The following is an 18,814-nucleotide window of genomic DNA, read 5'->3' on the forward strand; positions in this document are numbered from 1 at the left end:
AGACCTTGAAGATCATCTAGTCCAACCATTAACCTAACAGACACAAGACACATCTTAAACCTTTTCTCCTTCCTGCATTTTACCCAGTCAAAATTCATGGTCCACAGTAAGATCCATCCATCAGAAAAACACCTGCAGTCAGGATCAAGGATCTAAGGGATTAACAGGGGGAAAGGGAAAGGGGAAAATCATAGGCAGCCTCTGTGACAAGATCATGTTACCTTCAGCAGAGGCAAAGCTCACTTGCAGGTTTATTAGAAGACCTCAGAGGAGAGTAGAGTAAGCTCCCCATGACTTTTCAGCTTTTTTTATGATTAAAACAGTCACTTCTGCACAATACTAAATCAGAAGGGAAGAAGGGTCAAACCAGCCACCTCCAAGTGCTGAGCTACCCATCACATCAGCACCAAGCTTTGCACTTGGTCACAGAGAAAGGAGGGGAATTCAAAGAGTTAAAAAATCTTGATCACAATGATTGAGAAGAACAGTATTAATGCAAGGTACAATCATGGCCTTGATCGATATTTCTAATAAATAAAATATGCATCTCAGGGCATGTCTGCAGCACTAGAAGCACTCTTCCAGCTGAGCAGTTGTTCCTTCCTTCGACTCAGCCTCACTTTTAACTACTTTTGATTAAAACGATTACTTTCATTCAATATTCATTTTCTGACAGGTGTTATTCTCTACATATGCTGCAAGCTGGCTCTATCCTTCCAGGCAAAACACAACAGCTCACTAGAAGCAACCTTTATTTTACAAGTCATATAAAATTTATGCATCTACAATATTGACAAAGGCTAGAAACACACATTGCATCCAATTCTCTTTCCTATAACTTTTCAAAAGAGATTTTGGGGTGTGCTGGGTTTGTGTGTGGTGGGTTTTTTGGTAGCAGGGGAGGGGGCTACAGCAGTGGCCCCTGTGAGAAGCTTCTCAAAGCTCCCCCAGCTCCAGGTCAGACCCACTTCTGGCCAAGGCCGAGGCATTTAGCAATGGTGGCTGCATCTCTGCGATAACATATTTAAGAAGAGGAACCTGAGAGGGGGTTGGGGAACTTTGAGGCTGAGTTACAAGGACACCTCTGCAAACACTGAGGTCAGTGGAAGGAAAGAAGAGGAAGCAGGGGAAGTGTGCCAGAGCATGGAGCCCCCTTATATCCCATGATGAGATGGCAGGGCCATCCTCCCCACCCCCAGCCACCCATGGAGGTCACCAGGGGAGCAGAGACTCGCCTGGGGCCTGTGGGGGACCCCTGGGACTCTGTGGGGAGAAGCAGCCCCCACAGTTGTAGTTTGGCACTGGGAGGACTGCAACACGTGGAGGTGGCCCACGCCGGAGCATCTCAGGCAGAATGTACCCCGTGGGGAGGAGTCACGAAGGAGAGTTTGTGGGGGACTGTCTCCTGTGAGCGGGACACACATGGAGCAGGGGAAGAACGCAGAGGAGTGCTGCCCCCCTCCCTTGCAGGAAGAAGCACCAGACTGACTGCACCCTCATCCCCTCCCTGCCCCTGCACTGCTGGAGAAGGAGGTAGAGATATCGGGAACAAAACTGAGCCTTGGAAGTAGGGAGGGGTGAGGGGAGGCGTTTTTAAGATATGGTAACGCTTCTCACTGTCTCATTCTGTCTGTTAAGTGTCATTACCATTAGTGTTTTAAATTAAAGTGACATCCTTTTTCTTCCTCTAACAAGCCTGCCTTTTGCCTGTGATGACTAATGAGTGAGCAACCCCTCCCTGCCCTTATCTCCATTCCTGAGCCTTTGGATTAATTTTTCTCCTTCCCAGCACTGGGGTGGAAGGGGTGAGTGAATGAGTGCATCATGCTCAGTTGCCTTCTGGGCTCAAACCACAACATGGGGCCTTTTCCTTTTAAAGCATTGCTTCCTCCTGCTATTGCCATTAGTTTCTAGGAGAATCAGTTATCTGAGCACGATTACTTCCCTTACACCCAAGCCCATAACCCAAAATCTAAGCCACGTCAATCTTCAATGCCATTTAATTGTACAAGTGTCCTACACTCCCTTCAGCACTTACCTTTTTTTTGTTTTGTTTATTGAGTCCTCAAGTTTTTCTCAAAGCAAACACTTGCACACGCATAGATTTGTTCCTGCCCTTCTAGTCTTGCAGATGGATTCTGCACAGGAGATACACAACCGACATATTCAGCTTTCCCAACCAGCGCAAGACAGATAAATAATTGTCTGAAAACCAGAGGTGGCTTTGCAAGCAATTGTTATACCATCCTTCTAAAGGGTCTGAAATATTAAAACCACCTGAGTGTATTTTACTGAGGTATTGCTACAGTAGAAGAGAATTATTGACAAAACAATCACAGTCAGGTTATATGGACATTCACAGATAGCTGGTAGGAGCAGGGACACATTTTATTCACTCTATTTCTTTTAGGTAGAAATTAAAAGAATTTGGGGGAGTGAGGATTTTCAAGAGTTTTCACTTGGCATCCAAATGGCACCAAATTAGCTAGCTCGCTTACGCTGCTGAGAAAATTCCAGCCTCTCATTTTAAGAGTATACTTAAGGAACAGGCTCAGGGACACTCCAGCACAGACACTTTCTCCTTCCACCTGCCACTGCCTGGGACTAGATGCCACACAGGTATGACGTGCTTGTTTCTGGCACTCTGAATGACTAGGATAGTTTAATCTTCTTTGTCCAAGTAATCATTTTCATTCCTCTTTTTATCTAAATACGTTTTTCTTTCTGACACTGTTCTCAGGAACAAAGTATTTTGTCCAATTCTCATCCAGGCCATTGGATGAATAACCAGAACACACACTCAAAGCACATAGTCTTTCATCGTTCCCCCACCACAAGGTGTGCAGGTGGCCAGAAAAGAAGAGTTTGCAATGCTGAGCTTCCAGTATGATCTTTTGGGGGTGTGTGGGGAGGGAGAAGGTATGTATCCATTTGGCTTGGGACTGGTAAATCAAATCTTTTTGCAGTATTAAGTGTACTGACAAAGTATAAATAGAGAAAAAGATTATTATCGCAGATTACAGCTAACAAATGCTCACTGGGGAAAACAGAGTGCATGTAGGAGAAACTCACTGTGACCGGTGGTTTTGCAGATGACACACAAGATACAACGGGAAGTAGCTTTTGATCTCCCACAGCAATAACAGCCAGCCCTTCAGTGATGCCACTGCAAGACACAAACCAACAGATTCATGAGTAAAAAAGGCAGGTGGTGATCAGGAGTCACTTCAGGAACAGACTTTTTAGTCCAGGATTACAGGTCCCTGCTTCACAAACCCCCCTCCTCTCTTCTCTGTACTTCCCTACACACTCTTCAACCTCAATGAAATTTGTTACTAAAATGAAACTTGTTGAAGAAAATTTTGTGTTGCACATTTCCAATACAGAATTAAAAAACATTTCAGAGGTTACTTTTTTCTCATTGAATCCACACACAAACTATTAAAGTGAGAGTGAGTGTGCAATGGGCATGCAGAGGAAAGTCCAGGTAGAGTGTCTACAGAACAGCACCCTCTAACTTATGGTCCACCAGCATCCCACCAAACAAGCTTTGTTGTTCCCAGGGAACAATGCACAGAAAGCACTAAGAGAGCACAATCTTATGTCTCCTATGCAGAGAGAAGGTCATGGTAAGGGAGAGTAAAATTGATAAATACTTCTAATCATTCGAGTTTCTGAGACTGACGAATGCTAACAAAGCAAGCTCAGCTGGTGGAAACTGTGTATGCAACAAATACCCACAAATGAAAAGCACCTTCTGCTGGGAGTGGTAAAATTGCACAGAGCGATGCTGCACAGGGAAAAGTAAGGTTCTAGCGATACTGAAACACAGCAACATTCAAACACATAATCAACCAACAGTTTACTTCTAACTTCAGAAGCAGCAGTGAAGTCTGTACTGTAGACAAACCTCTCTGAAAAACACAACCCCTTTCCCATTGCAGCTTTATGGTTATAGTGGATAATGAATTACACCACTGTTTTGTGTCTCAAGATTTTTACTAGTGTGTACATCTCCTTAGCATTAAGTTCAGAACTGTAGCTAGATTTTCTTTAAGCACAATGCAATTAGCCCTACTGTCAATTACTTTGAGTTAAAAAGCCAACCCCTACAAAAGAACTATGACATCTTTACTGGCCACAGACAACCAAGATTGCAGCTTATCCACCCTCTTGAAAGGCATTTGGTCTGTAGATCAACTGTGCCTGGTTTGCCATACTGTAACTCCTACTTTTTGTTTGGGTTTGTTTTTTTTTTTTAAACCTTTCTATTTCAGGTGCTTAATGCCACCAATTTCCTGATGGTCTAGAAATCTAGCACAACAGAAAGCAGGCTACATCCCTGTTATGTGCTGGAGCGTTGCTGTCTGACATTTTGCTGTCACATAAATCAAGCGGGTCCCAAAGGGGAATCAACACTGCATTTCTTAAACATTGCTTTATTTTGGTTTTTCGAAAATAAAGAACTAAGAACTAATCAAGTGTTTCTTGAGAAGAGAGCTGCCTGATGATTTTTAGATTTGGATTTTCTTCCTAAATTTGACAAATATCAGAAGCAACATCACCTTTTAAGGCAAAAGGCAGCTGAAAGCTAAATCCTTCCTTTAAGCCAGAGTGACTCATAACAGCAAAGATTCTTCCTAGAAAAACAAATTCAATCACGAAGCAAGAACAAGCTAGAATCCTTAGTAATAACAATGCAAACGAATCCTTCTTTCCCCGTGACTTTTGTGGGCTGGTACTGGCTGATTCAGCAGGTGCTCTTGGCTACTGCGAGAAAGAAAACAAGCCAGACGGACTACTGGCCTGACCCAGTCCTCCCGTTCATTTGCATTCCTAGAGAGTACAGTGCAGTAAACACAGGCACAGATGCACAGGAACACATTTCATGCCTTATCTTTTCTATAAGAATGCAGGAGGAAGCATGTATCTGAAGATGTATCTGTGCTACAGTCACACGTGCTTCCACCAGCTCAAGAGATAAAGCAGAGAAGATGCAGCAGCGTGCACACAGCACTGCCGCCAGCGAGCACGTGTAGTCATGTATAACCCCGTACCACCACAGCATCGTCGTGCCTGTTAAACGTTAAGGAGGCTTAGGTCACAGACGGCCACTCAGACTGCAATCCTCCCTCCTGAAACAGAGGTTGTTGCTGTCATCACAAGCGGCAGCATTACACTGATGAGAGGATGTGAGATCTCAGTGGGTTGCATCTACTCCAGTCCAGAAGAGATGCAAAATCCTTGTCTTGGAGTATCATAATCCTTGCACAGATTTCCCTTGACCCATCCAACGTATCAGCCCAGGCAACTACAGTTTCAGGAAGGTGCTGGCACCACCATCAGAGAAACCATGGCTCCATTTCCCTCTTCACAAACGACCTGCTGTATAACCCCATGCAAAACATTATGTCTGCTTCTGTCCCACTTTCATTCTCAGGTTGATTTTTTTTTTTTTTTTTTGGTCTCCTCTTCTGACCAGGGACCATCTTTTACAAGATGTTTATGTCTATTTATCATGTGTTGCTGAGCACAACAGGGCCTCTCAGCATTAACTTTAATAACAACAGGAATGTCAACTGCGGTGTAACTCCAATTAGTGCTACAAGGCTCCCCTCAAACCCAGCCACACCAGACATCCTGCTCCAGAGACCAGAGCCATGTGTTTAATCTTTCTGCCCTGGCTTGTGTCAAATGCTTCCTGGCTCTCTGGTGTGCACCACACAACCTGGAGTCCATCTAAAGAGAAGGAAGTCTCTGACAACCCCCAACTGTTAAAGAGATTTTTTTTCAGGCTAATTTCACAGGTTCTTAAGAGGGAAACTGCAGGTTACCAAGAGAGGGTTAACTGAGTTCTAATGCCTAAACCATCTGATTAAAGACCCATCACAGACAGCTCAGCTTTCCAGGAACTTGGACACCCCGAGCTAGACAAGAGTCCTGTTCTCTGATGATCTTGCTTTGAAACACCTGTACTTGCTCTCCCCACTCTTGCATTCTTCCCTGGGCACTGCTGCCAGAGGCAGAGATCAAGGGGATTTTCTGCTGTGACACAGGACAGCTGTTCCTTGCAGCTTATACTTCTCTGCACTTTGGTCAAGGAGTCTGGTTTCTAGATGCAGGACATCTCTCGGTGCTCTAGTACCGTCCAGAGCTTGCTGCTACTTCATAAAATCATAGACGGGTTTGGGTTGGCAGGGACCTTAAAGATCACCCAGTTTCAACCCCCCTGCCATGGGCAGGGACACCTTCCACCAGCCCAGGTTGCCCAAAGCCCCGTCCAACCTGGCCTGGAACCCTTCCAGGGAGGGGGCAGCCACAGCTGCTCTGGGCAACCTGTGCCAGGGCTTCACCCCCCTCACAGGGAAGAATTTCTTCCTCATCTCTAATCTGAATCTCCCCTCTTTTACTTTAAAACTGTCACCCCTCACATTCTATCCCCACATCCCTGATCAAGAATCCCTCCTCCCCTTCCTGTAGCCCCTTTAAGTACTGAGAGGCCGCTCTAAGGTCTCCCTGGAGCCTTCTCTTCTCCAGCTGAACCCCCCAACTCTCTCAGCCTGTCCTCACAGGGGGGTGCTCCAGCCCCCTGATCATCTTCGTGGCCTCCTCTGGACCTGCTTGAGCAGGTCCGTGTCCTTCTGATGTTGGTACCCCCAGACCTGGACACAGCACTGCAAGGGGGGGTCTAACAAGAGCAGAGTAGAGGGGCAGAAATCCCCTCCTTGACCTGCTGGCCACAATTCTCTTGATGCAGCCCAGGACACAGGTGGCTTTCCGGGCTGCAAGCGCACAGTGCTGGCTCAGAGTCAGTTTTCCATCCTCCAATACCCCCAAGTCATCTCCCAGCCTGTATTTGTGCTTGGAATTGTCCCAACCCATGTGCAGGACCTTTCACTTGGCCTTGCTGAACTCCATGAGGTTTGCACATCCCACCTCTCCAGCCTGTCCAGGTCCCTCTGGATGGCACAGCCCTTCCCTCCAGCATGCTGACCACCCTACACAGCTAAGTGTCACTGGTGAACTTGGAAGCTACACTAAATCACACTGTCCATGTCACCAACAAAGATGTTAAATAATACTGGTCTAAATACAGACCCCTGAGAGACACCACTTGTCACTGATCTCCATCCAGACATTGAGCTGTTGACCACTACTCTCTGGGTGTGACCATCCAGCCAATTCCTTACCCACCAAGTGGTCCATCCATCAAATCCACATCTCTCTAACTTAGAGACAAGCATGTTGTGCACGACAGTGTCAAATGCTTTGCACAAGTCCAGGTAGATGACATCAGTCGCTCTTCCCTTATCCTCCAACGTTGCAACCCTGTCTTCTAAGTCCACCAGATTTGTCAGGCACGATTTGCCCTTAGTGAAGCCATGTTGGCTGCCACCCATCATCTCTGTTTTCCATGTGCCCTAACAGAGTTTCCAGGAGGATCTGCTCCATGATCTTGTTGGGCATAGAGGTGAGAATTATTGGACTGTTTAAAGACAATGAGTGAATTTGGCAGATAGGAGACACTTAGTACCGTGATATGCTAATACTGCCTGAGTTTTCATTCATCTGACCACAGACAACAACATTTTTTTTCTTTCCCCTTAAACCGGAAAATAGCTTCACCCTCACTATTTTGAGGCAAGACCCATAATGGGATAAACACCAAGCTGCACCCATTTGGGAAGCAATCCTGAGAAACAGAACCGCTCTCAACATAGACATCATCAACAGCGTTCAGTGGTGGCCCTAAAAAGCAAGAAAGGCTTTTCTGCATGGGTCTTCCCACAAGGCATTCATTACAAATTGACTTCTTTTTGACAGTGCTCATGCAGATACCCAGGGCTAGGTATTACCAGGGCCAGGAGGCCAGACATCACCACTTTTAGCTAGGCTATGTACAAGTTGGGCTAAGGAGTACTGCAAACACCCAGTGCTGGACATACAACCAGAGATAACAGCACCAACTCGAAAAGTTGCTTGTAGCACAGAGCAACACAGCCTCAGTCACCATGGGGACAAGGAGAGGATCCTTCTCTGTGGGACATGCTGCATCTCGCCAGAGAGCACAGCAGCAGCTCCCACGACACCTTCTGCACCTGCCAGGAGGGAGAGGCTGCCTGACGCTGACCATTCACTCATAATTCACCATTATGTCCTGCACTAATAATTTAATAGTTTCAATATTCATAATTAAATCAAAGCGATTAGAGGTCCAAAACATGAAACCTTGATAAAGGTCAGACGCTTTAAACTTGGTTTCCATTTTTAGCTGCTATGCCTGAAAAAAGGGTGATCCTCCCTTCTTAGTAACTATGAAAACATACAGATGCTTAGATTAAAACACCCCATACACTAAAGTTCAGCATGCAAATTCATTAAGGAAGATACATCATCATTCATTTAACGAAGCAGTTATGCAACAAATGATACATTTATTGAAGTTTCAATTTTTGCCATTTTTAGATGAATGAATGATGGATTTCCTTTTTACTAAAGTTGGGGTAGGGTTTTTTTTTCTTTGTTCCTTTTGTTTTGTTGTGGGTTTTTGTTTGTTTGTTTAACATTTACTTTATGTCAAGCTGTCCTTGGAGGAAAATTGAAACCAAATTAAAATCTGCAGAAACTGCATTTATTTATTACCTAAACTGCCCTAAACTTGATGGCTCACCAAGAAAAGTACGTTTAACAAACTTTACATTTTAAATTGTTTTCGAAATAGTATTGTCTATAGTCAAAGAAAGTAAGGAAATGTGACTGGCTCCACCAGAATAAAGAGAATGTCTCATCACCCTTCATTTAATCTTTCTTCAACCCATCCCTGGCCCAAGCTACATGGCAATCCCAACTCCAAATCAGTCTCACAATTTCATAAGCTACCCATCATGGAAAATATATTGCTGTTCAACTTCAGTGACATAATATTCTCCCTACACCTGCAGAATAGGCTATTGCTCTCACAGGTTATCCTGGCACTGAAGTGAACTCTTTTTCCAGACAATTGAGCCACTGATTTCCTGCAGTTCAAGCACTTATATTTTCCTGTAGAGCTCTAGCCAAACCTGCACTGGTAAATACTTTTTAAATTTAAGTGCTATTAAATGGCAAAGGAAAGTTTAAATCTTAACCTGATTTGTCATTATTTCAAATTCACCATCGAAGAGGTTTCTTTTCAAAGAATACATTGAATTTCATATATCAGATTATATATACACACCAATATAGGCATAGCACTGTTTAAATGAATTGATTCCAATACTCACCCAGTGATTCTTAAAACTGTGCCATGGCTTTCGGAAGCATAAGGTGTTTTTAAAATATGACAGGCACTTATCTGCTGAAATATATTCTCAGTGGACAGAGCCAACTATTTCACACTGTAAGCCTTTAAGTAGAGATCACAAGTATTTTCTGAAGCAGTCACTCCAATTCCCAAAGAGCTGATACATCTCTTCTAGTATCACAATATTACATACATTTGTCTCTGTCACCCTTACAAGCACAAAGAGGACTGTCCTTCCCATGCTGCGATGGGTATGGACACAAGACACTATGCAGAAGGCAACACCAGCAACAGGAGGATCCTCCCCACTCTCCAAACTCGCTCTGAGCAAGGGTAATGCAGCACCGCCTGAGCTAAATAACGGTTTACCAGCTAGCTCTGGGGTCACACTACACTCTTTCAGAGGCCCACCTAACTTTGGCCACAACAACCCCAGCAGTACTACAGGCTTGGGGAGGAGCGGCTGGAGAGCTGCCAGTCAGAGAGGGACCTGGGGGGTGATAATGAGCCAGCAGTGTGCCCAGGGGGCCAAGGAGGCCGATGGCATCCTGGCTTGTGTCAGCACTGGCGTGGCCAGCGGGGACAGGGAAGGGATCTGAGCCCTGGGCTCGGCACTGGTGAGGCCGCCCCTCGCTGAGTGGGTTCAGTTTTGGGCCCCTCACCCCAAAAAGGCCATTGAATGACTCGAGCGTGGCCAGAGAAGGGCAACGGAGCTGGGGCAGGGTCTGGAGCACAGGTCTGCTGGGGAGCGGCTGGGGGAACTGGGGGGGTTCAGTCTGGAGAAGAGGAGGCTGAGGGGAGATCCTCCTGGCCCTCTGCAGCTCCCTGACAGGAGGGTGCAGAGAGGGGGGATGAGTCTCTGGAGCCAAGGCCCCAGCGCCAGGCCCCGAGGGAATGGCCTCAAGCTGCCCAGGGCAGGGTCAGGCTGGCTCTGAGGAAGGATTTCTGTGCAGAAGGGGCTGTTGGGCGTTGGAATGGGCTGCCCAGGGCAGGGGGGGAGTCCCCGGGATCCCTGGAGGGGTTGAAGAGTCGGGCTGAGCCAGCGCTGAGGGATCTGGGGCAGTTGGGAATGGTCAGGGTGAGGGTCATGGTTGGACTGGAGGAGCTGCCAGGGCTTTTCCAACTGAGATGATTCTGAGATTCTGCAATACTGTGGCATGACACTGAGGCACAACAACACTTCCAGCTGCCCTGAGATCATCCACAACACCTGACATCATGCAGGAAGACAGAAGTGACCTTCCCAAGGAGCCTCCGCAGAGCTGGGAGACGAACCGAGTGCCCCCGCTCCCAGGGAGCAAATGCCATCCCGCAAGCGTGCCCTGAGCAAACATTCAGAAGCACCCATGGAGGAGTAAGGTAGACAGGAAAATCAGCCCGTGTACACGAAGGAAATTTTGGTGGTAACAACAGCTTACATGTCATTTAATTTCCTACCTCAATCAATCAAGTGAAGCACTTAAGGACACAGCACTAAGTTTTCTAGTGCTGTAATGTCTGCAAAGTATAAGCTTCACTTTTTTTCTATTTTAAAGCTTTTCAGCTTTTTCTTTTAAGATAGTGACTTAAAATGACTGTTATCTTAGTTTTGTTGCTGTGAATACACCAGGACACAAACTTTGCTCCCAGAAAACCTCCAAGGCAGTAAGCTACATCGTACAATTTTTTAACCACGGCATTTCCAGGGAGAAGACCCACCTATCCTATCTTTGACCTTTGTGGTAACTTCATGGAATTAAAACAAAACATTCCCAATTTTGAGGCGAGTCTAGAGCAAAAAACTCTCCTAAAGCAACCATCCAAAACACACAAGCCAAGTAAGTTTTCCATCTCGGGTTGTAGCTCTTGCCTCTGCTCTAATCTTCCATCTGGCCACAGAGTAACTGGATCCACTGGCCCCACGCCAGCAGAGCAAGGCAGCATCGGCTGTGAGCACATCAGCCAGCTATTACAGGAGAACTCTCTTGCTGAGCCAGAATGGCTGCAGCTACGGCAGGCACTTCGTGGTAAACGAAGAGGTGCTGTGCAGTAATTTAAGAGCGCTGGTGTTTGGCAACGGTGTGAGCACTAGATGTGACCTCATCAGTGGGCGACATAAAGCACAACTCAGATCCATCTGGGCCAGGACAGCAGCACTCATTGTCCAGAGAGTTCTTTGCTTTTACAGGTGTTGCTCTAAGCAACTTTCCAACAGTCTTAACTGCTGGATTTCCCCACAGACTTGTGGGCCCATGTTCCCTTCTGTGTGGGGTGAGCACTCACCTTCAGTTTGCTTCCAGCCAAACCCCTTCAGACACATGCTCATCCCCTTGTCTTGTCACAGAGCACCCCCAGGACTTCACAACATGCTGCCCTACCCTTCTCCGGTCCTGCAAAAATTTGGATGCCTTGGGTAACACTCTCAAACACATAGCCCCATGACAAGATGGGAGCTCATTATAGGATAATCGCACAGAATACCCTGAAAATGTATTTGTGGTCTATACAGGAATCAAATTATCACCTTTCAGGCAGGATCAATAAATTTCCAACCCGCACTTACTTGTAAAGTTTAGACAGCATCTAAACCAGTACCCAGGCATCCCAAGGATACTAAACAACTATATACATTGCTGGTACCTCAATCACCTCCTCTCTGGAGAAGGATTTAAGAAACCCCTTTAATGAGATCACTATCACCACTAGGCTTTGGGAAAATCAGATGCATCTCATGAAGAATCAACATGGCTTTCTGTGTTTGCTTTAAGTTCCGCTGTAGATATGAAGGTTGGCTTAAATCACTGCAAATATTTTGGAATACTTCACACTCAGTCAAGAGACCCTAAATGGCTTTGGAATCAACATCTTTACATTATTTAGAGAGGGTTTCAAAAGTTTTGTGCCAAGTCAGTTACAGTAATGCTACATCACACCATATTAATCAAAGCAACTTGACAGCGGATGCAGTCCTTTACCTCCTCTCCAGATCCCTGCCATCCAGGCAAAGCAGTTATCAATGGGACTCGAGTCTTCACTTCTCTGCCCCTTCAGTTATCACACACAACATAGAGAACACTCCCAACTAACTGGTCCATCTTGAGACCAAAATCTGCCCTTTGATAGCAGAAATCATCTCTCACAACACCTATTTTCTATGTCTAGCTCAGGAAATTTCTGATTCTGTTTGGGGCAGACTGGGCAGCACTGCATACAAATAATTACCTGCTTATACTTCACAAAAATGGGAAAAAACAGGAAAAGATACATACATATATATTTTTTAAATGTAAAAAAAAAAATGCAAACCTCATACAAGTCTATGACAAGATAGAGAGCCCATCTTGGAGCTTCAGAAATGTATAGAAGACAAAAAGCAGGAAAATACAAATTTAAAGCATTTCACTTTGATTGTCCTTGCAGTTTGATACAATCACACTAGAATTGGTGTCCTGGTTTCAGGTGGGAAAGAGTTAATTTTCTTTGTAGTAGCTGGTATAGTGCTGTATCTTGGATTTATTATAAGAATAATGTTGAAAATACACTGATGTTTTCAGTTGTTGCTAAGTAGTGTTTATACTAAGTCAAGGACTTCTCAGCTTCTCATGCCCTGCCAGCAAGGAGCCTGGAGGGGCACAAGAGGTTGGGAGGGGACGCAGCCAGGACAGTTGACCCCAACTGGCTAAAGGGATATTCCATACCGTGTGGTGTCACACTCAGTATATTAACCAGGGGAAAGCTGGCCAGGGGCCACTGCTCGGGAACTGGCTGTGCATTGGTTGGCAAGTGGCAAAGCAGCTGCATTGTGCATCACTTGGTTTGTCTATTCTAATTATTTCATTATTATTTTCCTTCATTTTCTGTCCTATTAAACTGTCTTTATCTCAACCCTGAAGTTTTACTCTTTTTTCCCCCCCAATTCTCTCCCTCTTCCCACCAGCAGGGCAGGGGGAGGAGGGGTGGGGGCAGCGCAGAGTGGGCTCAGGTGCCAGTCAGGGTTAAACCACGACAGTTGGTCAAGTCGATGAAATGCTACAGGTGGAGATTAAACTTGCAGGGATAACAGCTGTTCAGTGGCCACTGGTATTCTAACAGCATTATGGCTAACCAGCATTTTTCTGGTTAGAACCACACCAGGCCCACAAGTCAATAACAACCATAATGTCTTTCTTTACCTCCCCCCAGCCGTTTCTGCCATCTGCCTTTATATACTGCCTTTATAGTTCCTATGCATGTTGCTATTCACTTCGTACAGCTAGTGCTGTACTCTCTTGCAAACACAATGCTTGGCTGATGCCCACACGTTACAACTAGCATGCACTGCTCTAATGAAGACAAAATGCCTCTCAATCCAGAACCCAAAAGCACGCAGCCCCCTTACAGAAACGCTCTTACAGTGCTCGTACAGTGCTGTAAGCACCGCTGATACACTGGGGTTGTCTATAGCCCGTGAGTTAGCTGGTCCCTGCCCTGAGCAGATGGCCAACCAAAGCACATATTTAATTTTCAACTACGAGGAATGCTGCTGTTGCTACCTACGGTGAAACTATATCTAAGAAATATGCAGTGGCTGTATCAAAACTTTGTATCACTTAAGATATAAATAAACTCCTGCTATGAAGATAACATTGTCTCACTTCTGGTCTGCTTTAACATTAGGTAGTCCATGGGAGGATAAGGCAGAGGGATGATACCACACAGCTGGATGGGAACAAGAGCCACAAGTCAGCCACAGGAAGTCAAGCAAAGCCTGGAACCAGCTGGAAAAAAAGTAATTCATCATTATGACCAGGCTGTGAAGTATAAGCTGATAAAAGTTTCTCATGTTCTACAGAGCAAGAGAGGCTTACGAAACAACAGCCGAACTAAGAAATGCAAGTTGTATCTTGTACCTGGTCCATGCTTTCTACGATATGCCAATGCCACAATATTCCCAACACTAAGCCAGGTACACAATTCCATCTCCAGTCAACACAAATGCAGCCAGCAGTTCCGCACTACCTCCTTTCTGTACCTTTAATCTCTCAACATAAGTGATCGTATCAACCAGTACCAGTTCCCACAGACTTCCACTTCCCTGCAAATATGACTAAGACATGGCAGTTCCTGATACAAGGAACTGATGATATTTCTTCACCACACAAACATACACATTGCTATGTCCTCCTGGCACCCCTCCACCTAGAGGGAAATCCAACCACTGAGGGGGGCAAGTAGGAAGAGTGTGGTAGAAGAAGAGGATGAGACTCAAACAACTTCAGTCCAGGGATTAGAAGGCTCCAGGGAGACCTTACTGTGGCCTTCCAGTACTTAAAGGGGCTACAGGAAAGATGGGGAGAGACTCTTGATCAGAGGATTCAGGGATAGGATGAAGGGTAATGGTTTTAAACTGAAAGAGGGCAGATTCATATTAGATCTAAGGAAGAAATTCTTCCCTGTGAGGGGGGTGAGGCCCTGGCACAGGCTGCCCAGAGAAGCTGTGGCTGCCCCCTCCCTGGAAGGGTTCCAGGTTGGACGGGGCTTTGGGCAACCTGGGCTAGTGGAAAGTGTCCCTGCCCATGGCAGGGGGGTTGGAACTGGGTGATCTTTAAGGTCCCTGCCAACCCAAACCCATCTATGATTCTATAAACTTGGAAGCCATCCTCCTTCCCAGCAAAGAAAGCACAGATTACCCTGAAGATTCATCTGTGCAGTGAGGCACATTCACAAAGCTACCATGGACCTCAAGCTTCCCCTCAGCACTTCCCAGCTCTGCCATGCTCCCTAGAACATGGGTCCTCAGGTGGGGTGAAAGGCATGAACCACCACCCCCCCCAGTTCCATGAAGCAAAGCCAGTTTATACTAACAATCTGGCTCAACATATCCAAGGAAATGACATGCTCATTAGTTATCCTAAACAGCAGGATATTACAGTAAATGATGACAGCTGCTCTGTGTAGCTTTTCAAAACTCTCTTCTATGACTTTACACACAGTTAGCATTGGAGATGTCCTTTACTAAGAAAAAAACACCTATAGATCAGCGCCCTGTGCAGAGTCCAGCAGTCTATAACAGTATTGCTGCCCAGCGTTTACAAAGCAGTGACGCACATGGTGTAAAAGTTTTGCTAACACCAATTCACATGTACTGCTTTCAGTAAAAGTAAACTCAAATACACTCTCATCATCATCCCCAAAGTTAAGCACCACATCCTCCCTCCCTCCTCCATAAGCCACCCGGTTCTCCTTGCTGCCTCCTTGCTGCCTCCACCGTGTTACGTTTCACTTTTAAAAGGCACGTGAATAAAGGCTGAATTCATGAGGGAACAAAAAGTTTTCCTACACCTTCTGAAATCTCACAAATTCTAAATATTTAAAGATGATTTTCTTATGCCCCTCTACACTACTACGTCTTTACAGTTCTGAGTATCACTCCGTATCTCCATATCTTCCAGTCTCTCCCACACCCTTGCAGCTGTACTTACCGCAAAAGAAGGGAGCAGACAGGAAACTCTCCTGCATTTGCACAATGTGTACTGTCCCTGCCTCTCAGACATCACAATTTAAACAGATGAGGTTGGGAGAAAAGAAAAACAATTTATCTCATTTAAAGGTTTTCAGGAAACTAACAGTCTTGCTCATGATCACCCGAAGAAGTTTATGGCTGAAGTAAGAACTGAACTTGTAGATGTCCATTCATTGGTATGACTCCAGTAACACCTTTCCTTTCAAGAGCAGTGTGCCCAGTCATTCCTCACCATGAGAGGTGAGGAAGGATTTTGGCTGCAGACAGACATTTTTCTCTCGTTCTCCCCCACCAGAGAAGTGATCGTGTTTTCCTGCACTTCATGACTTGAACGCACAGGTAAATGTCACAGGCATAAACATTCGCAGCTCTATCTGCAACAAATGAGGTATGTCCTGTTCATACTGATGGTAACAGTTCTCTGGAGTACTGTAAGAAATTCCCTCACAAAAACATCCCAGTGGAGTCCCAGACTCATTTGCCTGACTCTAATGGATTTGAATGTATATCAATACATAGAATAGAACGTTAGGCACATATAAGAAAGAGGACTAGCAAAAATCATTCCCGTAGACTCATTCCTCTTGAAAACTCCCAGTTGACTGCAAGATAAAATAAACTAACAGTCTACAGGTCCTGGAAGAAGAAAAAAGCAGCTGGGAGTGGGGAGGGCAGTGGGGCACGTGAGAAAATAATACAGCAAAACAAGCTGAGGAAGTCCTGCCTTTATCCCCTCATGGAAACTATGTGAATGGAGCCCAGGGCTGATACTTTTTTGGGTAGAAGAATCAAGCAAGAAAAGAACAGGAGACTGAAGCCCACTGTTACAACGCTGATGGAACCAGCAGAAGGCTGGTCTCGCCAGCTCAGGACAGCTTTTCCCATCTTGTGACCTCATAGAACAAAACAACGTCACAAGACTAGTGCAATGGTTCATGCCTCCATACCCCAGTCCCCACAGTGGCAGCAGCAGATACTCTAAAAGCATAAATCCCATCCTATAAAGCTGTGGTTGCAAGGCAGCATGCTACAAGAAAGAGCAAGTGATTCTAATCACAGCTCCGATCCCTTCACTACTGCACCTGCAAGAAAGTCACGTTCAAGGAATCTGCTCTACCAGTCATGCCTTTGCTGTGGTACACAAAAGCCACCCCACTTTGTATTCTGAACTAGCCAGTCAGTGTAGTCTTAGTCTCACACCCAGAAGCCTCTCAGCAACTTAGCTAGTCACAATTACGTATAAACTCCTACAGAGGACATGACAGGCACTTTTGAAATGGGAACGAAGTCAGCAGATTATCAAACTTAGGACTTCCATAACCTCCCAGTTAGCATCTCCTGCACATAATGTGCTTCTTCAGAGTCTTCCCCTTTTTTAGAGGCTTTGTCAGAGCAACAGTCCACACACACGCCTTGAGACACCAACTGGAGACACTTCACGTGCCTCTGATCCACCCTCATGCCAACAACTCCAGTTTAAAAGCCAGAGCAGAGACAAAGGGAGAACATCAAAAACAAATTCAGCAAGTTTGTCTCACCTCTCACTTGCCAAATGGAACTATATTTACACTGGTCAGCAGCATCTGTCAGAGAATTAATAAAAAAGCATTGTTCTGGCCAATTTATCCAGTAGCAAGGATATTTTCTGAATGAGCACTTCCCTCACCCTATTACTTGCACTCATCTAACCACTGTGCCAGTAAAGGCACACAAAAGAGTCTCCTCAATAAGGAGAGTCACAGGAATGAAAAAGGGTTGCAATGGGTGTGAAAAATAGCCCTTTTCAGAAAAGCATCAGTATGTTTAAATAAAGATATTAGCATAACAAGAGCAAACGAACTGCAGTACTTCCCTTCAGATAAGAAATAAGCAATGCTTAATCAAGGTAGTAATTTTGCCCTGACAGAACTAGTCCAACTATTAAAAAACAACATTTTACTGAAAAAACTTTCCAGTTCATAGCCACTGGGGTTATTATCCCAAAATGAGAATGCCCGATATTGGTATAGTTTGTATTCATACAAGAGCAAGTTAGAGCAGTACATTCATACTACTCTAACAGGGATAGTAAATGTTGTTAATATATTCAGTAAAGTATTTTCCCTCCCTCTCAATCACAGATGTAATCACCATCACAAAATGTGGGACAGTCCTACTGCCAGGCAAGTGAATGCTAAACAGCAGGGATGTGAAGAGCTGGATTCCACAGAGAGTGGCCACTGGGGAAGAGAAGCAAGCATGCTTTACCCTCTGGTTCCTGTTTTCTTTTCAATGGGCATGCAACTTTTGTGGATCTTGCTACTGGGCACATTTTGTAAGGCAGAAAGTAATTCCATTATAGATTTATCTCTCTCCTCTGCTAACACTTCCTTTGCAAGACCAGCAAGTAAGTTTCCGTAAGGTCAAAATTGGCTTTTCACTCTCTAGAGACCCAACTGGTCTTTTCAAGCAGTTTAATAGCCTTTATCTCCTGGAAACATTTCAGTTGTGTGGGTGGCTCCTCTGATTCCCCTTGCATTATAAATATATCTGCAGGCCCTGCAGACAGCATCAGGCACACATTATACAGCATAGCCAACAAGTGACATTTTTCTGTTGAATACACATAGATTACAGGAGCACAAACCAAGGATAACATCTATCCTTTAATACCTATCAAAGCTAAGGAGACTCTGGACCAGCTCACAAGACAGCCAGGCTGATTCTGTGACTATGTAGCTTCAGCTTTGCTCCCCCTTTAGATGCATCCCAGCACACTTTCCAAGCCTGTTACAGTAGTCACCAGCACCTGCTTCCAAGCAGAGCCAGCCCTGCCCAGGAGTACCAGAGAGATTCTAGGCTGAACAAAACTTTCACCTGAGGACAATCAAAGTTTTGGAAGTCCATAAATTAAAAACATTCACCGGGTAACAGGACATGTCTGCTCTATACGTGGGGTGCAACATGCTTCAAGGAGACCAGCTTCTAACACAGAACAGTCCTCAGACTACAATACTTCAGTTACTTCATACAGCAGTGCAGAAAGCAGGCACAACAGTGTGTGAATGTGA

At 45.2% G+C, this 18,814-nt stretch overlaps 1 protein-coding gene across 2 annotated transcripts in view; it reads right to left on the bottom strand.

Annotated features, from left to right (window-relative positions):
- Positions 1 to 18,814, bottom strand: part of TSPAN4 (tetraspanin 4) — a 453,985-nt gene that overhangs the window by 377,895 nt on the left and 57,276 nt on the right. Inside the window, exons 1-2 of one of the 2 annotated variants that reach the window (XM_074918702.1) lie at positions 3,073 to 3,166; positions 2,039 to 2,138 (exon numbers count right to left, since the gene is read on the bottom strand). The gene's annotated coding sequence lies outside the window, so the exon portion shown is untranslated. Of the gene's footprint in view, positions 1 to 2,038; positions 2,139 to 3,072; positions 3,167 to 18,814 lie in introns of those variants that run through there. The other variant, XM_074918701.1, reaches the window with a different exon arrangement.

Source organism: Athene noctua, chromosome 14 (assembly GCF_965140245.1).
Source record: "Athene noctua chromosome 14, bAthNoc1.hap1.1, whole genome shotgun sequence".
Classification (NCBI taxonomy): domain Eukaryota; kingdom Metazoa; phylum Chordata; class Aves; order Strigiformes; family Strigidae; genus Athene; species Athene noctua.